Here is a 4,718-nt window from a genome sequence, read left to right on the forward strand (position 1 = left end):
GGAAGGAAGGTTGGGCAATCCTACTTCCGTAGTGATACTGCCTCGGAAACCCAAGGAGGGGTCGCTATGAGTCAGGTTTGACTCGACGGCACATAACAACAACAACAACAAAGGTTGCTCTAGGAGCTCTGGTAGCATAGTGCCTAAGGCAGTTGACTGCTCATCACAAAGCTGGCGGTTCAAACCCACCAGCCACTCCTCGGAAGTAAGGTTGGGCAATCCTACTTCTGTAGTGTTACTGCCTCGGAAACCCAAGGAGGGGTCGCTATGAGTCGGGGCCGACTCGACGGCAAACAACAACAAGGTTGCTCTAACTGCTATCAAATCATGGAGGAAAGGGCTAGTGCACTCTGGGTAAGAACTCTTGAGGAGATGACCTGAGAGTTGCACAAATCACTTCTGCTTTCTTTTCACTTTCATGAAATCAGTCCATGGTCTCAGCTGGCAACATAAAATATAGTTGTCAAGTCTTAATAATCATACCTTCGTAATATGGTTATACCTCTTGGTTGGACATCAGCGCTGTCTACCATTGCTTTCCTTCCAGGCCCTATCATTTCTGCCTTAGATTAGTGTAACAAATTACTAATTAGTATCTTTATTGCCAAGTTTGTCCTCTTTTAATCCACTCTCCACATAAGTAAGCCAGTGTGTTGCTTCAGAAATAGGAGTATGACTGAAAAACTTCTCTGCTTAGAAATCTTTAATGGTAGCCCTCTGTCTTAGAAAAAAAGAAATTTAAAAAGCCAAACACTTTCTAATGGTATTCAAGGTCTTTATTTTGGACTCTACCCAATTCTCAAGCCTTATATTGCTGAAAGGCCTGTGATTCAGCCATGTTGGCACATGTTTGAGCTTTTAAAGGTAGAAGAAATGGGAACTAAAAGTTAAGTCTTTGTCAACTAACTTTCCTGAGATATGAAGGGAGAAAATATGTAATCACTATTTTTTTTTTTTTTAAATCCAGCATTTGTACTCTCCTTAAGCAGATATGGAACCTATTTAGGTGAGGTTTATGGTTTCCCAGGGCTTGCAGAAACCCAGCTCTTTATTCTGTATGATTTTTAGGGATTTGGAAGATTATCTATTGGGAGACAAATGTCTCATCATGGTTCATTCCTGAGACCAGTGTGTGCAGGACCTGACCTGACTTGTGATGTGCTCTCATAGAAAATAAAATCAGCGTTTCATGTGTGTTAATTTTTTGCATGTATGACCCTAAAATTTTTTCAATCAAATGGGATTCTAATAGGTCTGATGTGGAGGATATTCTTTAATGCTAACTTAACTGATTCTGGGTAAATTATGTGCCTTATTTTCCATATCTGTAACTTGAGACTGTTGGACTAAGATGATCTCAAATATCCAACACTATAAGGGGATCAATTCACTCATTTGATAGTTATTTTTAAGCCTTCATTATGTGCTCAAAACAGTTCTATGTGATGAGAATACAAGTTGAACAAGAAAGACAAGGAGACTGTTTCAGGGAAGATTATATTCTAGTTGAGCATAAGGGTCTTACAAATGATAATCATTCAGACAATGACAAACAAAGAATTATTTAGAAAGTGGTATGAAAAACATGAAAGGATATCTGTGAGTGAACATTAGGCTAGGAGGCAGCCATGCTAAGATCAGATGGAGAGTGTTCAAACTAGAGGAACCATTAAATGCACTGAGATTGTTGTGTTTCAGAAAATGAAAGGAATCCAGTGAATAGTTGAGATTGAAAGTCGTTCTAGAGGAGATAAAGATGTTGGTCAGGCTGGGACAAGTACGTTCTTCATATCAGGATAAGTGCTATTGAAACTCCCTGGAGGATTTTAAGCTATAGATCTGCAGAATATTATTTAAGTTTTGAAAATATCTGTATTGGAAGTGTATGGAGTATGTATCATGAAGGAGCAGAAGTAGAAGGGGAAGCTACTTAGTAGGCTATGTCAGCAGTTTGAGAGAGAAATGGTGGTGGCATGGACTCAAGTGGCAGTAGTGGAGAGAAAAAAGTGAAGAAATATGAAATAGGCTCATGAAGTGGTTGCAGAAATGAGAAAAAGAAAGGAGCAGGTGTATCAAGTAGACATATTGGAGTCATTCTCTGAGATAATGAACACTGACTTTAAGAGGATGGAATCAAGGGGTATTTTTGTATGTGTTTGTGTGTGATTTGGGTGAAAGTTTACAGAGCACATTAGTTTTCCATTCAGCAATTTATACACTTTTTGTTTCTGATATTAATTTACAATGCCTTCAATGTAACGGTGCTCTCCCCACTTCCCCCTTGAGTTCCTCACTTTGATTTGTCCTTCTTTCCTGTCCCTCCCTGCATTCTAAGATTTGTTTTTGGGTAAATGCTGCCCTTTTGGTCTCATATGGTTGACTGTTCGGAGGAGTACATTCTTCATGGGTGTTATTGTTCACTTTATGGGCCTGTCTGTTGGTTGGCTGAAAGGTGATCCGCAGAGATTGGTTTAGTTTCAGGTTTGAAGGGTATATAAAAGTTCTCTTTTTAGATACATAATTTTTTATTGTGGTGAAAGTATACACAAGAAAACGTTCACCAATTCAAAACTTTCTGCATGGGTAATTCAGTAATGTTAAATACTTTCATGAACACATATTTTTTTTTTTTTTATTGTGGTTTGGGTGAAAATTTACAGAGCAAATTCACTTTCATTCAGCAGTTCACATACACTTTGTCTCATAACATTGACCACAATTTATCACAATGCAACAGCTCCTCTCCCACTTCCTCCCAATAGTTACCTCCTCCATGTGTCCACCCTCCATGCACTCCTGCCCCCTGAGCTGTCTCTCTGTGCATAAGCAGCCCTTCTTTCTCCCATGATTGTTCTCTCCAAGGAGTGTGTCTACCTCAGGTAAATGTTAGACTCATACGCCTGTCTTTTGTTTGGCTGGAAGCCACAAATGCCTGGGTTCAATTCCAGACCTGAAGGGCATCTAGAGGCCATAGTCTCAGTGGTTCCACCAGACTCTACCGGACCAGCAAACCTGGTCCCCTCCTTTATATTTCTCCAAATGAATTTGAGTTTTGTTCCACATTGTTCTCCCTCCCTACCAAGGATCTCCAACATAGATCCCCTTCCAAGTGGATGACAGAGGTAGCCGGGCACCATCTAGTTCTTCTGGTCTCATAGTCATATAGGCTGCAGATCGGATGGTGTACCAGTTGCTAGCACTAATTGTTTCCATGAATTTTTGGTTTTCTTCATTCTTCTTTGCTCTGGACGAGGAGAGACCCATTATTGCATCTAGATGGCAGCTTGCTAGCTTTCAAGATCCCAGTCACTACTCGCCAAAGTAGGAAGTGGAACAATGTTTTGTGTAGTATGTTATACCAATTGAGCTTGATGTTCCCTGCAATTATGTGCCCAAGCCCAAAGGTTTCACTACTCAGTCCCTCTGGGTAGCTGGCTGTGACCAAGCAGTGACTACAACTTGGCCCTTTTCAGCTCTACTATACACCTGGGAATTCTGATCATTCACACCAACTTATAGGACCACTGTCTGCCAAACCTATACGTGTTCTTGGATACACTCCCAACTTCATAGACATACCTAATAGTTCAGCCTGTCCACCCATCTGTCCACCCGTATACCCATGTTTGCCTTTACTGACAATGCAGTACTGTATGTGCAAAAGGGTTCATCTGTGTTATCTGTGCCTCCCATATACCTCTCTATGTCTTTCTCTTCCTCAATGCCACCATATTGGTCACTCACATTTGGTACATTGCCCTTCTCTTCACCCAAATCAATGCTTATCGCTATCTATCTAACAGTGTTCCCTCCCCTCCCCTCCCACCCCTGGTAACCAACAAAGAAAATTTCCTTCCAGAGATAAACCTTTCCTTGGCTTTTACAATAACAGACTAATACAATATTTGTCCTTTTGTGATTGACTTATTTCACTCAACATTATGTCCTCCAAGTTCATCCCCATCATGCAGTGTTTTGCACATTCTACATTATTCTTTAGCGTTGCATAGTATTCTATTGTGTGTATGTACCATAGTTTGGTTATCCATTCCTCAGTTGATGGACATCTAGGTTGTTTCCATATTTTGGCTATAGTAATAGTGCTGTGATGAACATGGGTGTACATATGTCTGCTCTTGTCATGGCTCTCACTTCTGTGGGATATATACCTAGTAATGGAATGGCTGGGTCAAATGGTATTTCTATTTCCAACTTTTTAAGGAATCACCATACTACTTTCCACAATGGTTGTACCATTTTGCAGTCCCACCTGCAGTGTAGGAAAGTCCAAATCTCTCCACATCCTCGCCAGCATTTGTTATTTTCTGTCTTGCTGAACTTTGCTACTAGTGCTGGAAAAAGATGATATCTCATTGTTGTTTTGATTTGCATCACTCTAATAGCTAATGATCATGAGCATTTCTTCATATGTTTGTTGGCCACTTGTATATCATCCTTGGTGAAGTGTCAATTCATGTCTTCTCCCCATTTTTTAATTGGATTCTTTGTCTTTTTGTTATTGAGGTGTTGGAGTTTTCTATAGATTCTAGAGATAAGTCCCTTGTCAAATATGTCATTACCAAATGTTTTTTCCCAATCTGTAGGTTCTCTTTTGACTCTTTTGGAGAAGTCTTTGGAAGCACATAAAAATTTAATTTTTAGAAGGTCCCAGTCATCTGGTTGCTCTTCTGCTGTATGTGCATTTTGAGTTATGCTTG

This window comes from Orycteropus afer, unplaced genomic scaffold (genome assembly GCF_000298275.1).
Source record: "Orycteropus afer afer isolate SDZICR_OR568_19922 unplaced genomic scaffold, OryAfe1.0 scaffold00187, whole genome shotgun sequence".
NCBI lineage: Eukaryota > Metazoa > Chordata > Mammalia > Tubulidentata > Orycteropodidae > Orycteropus > Orycteropus afer.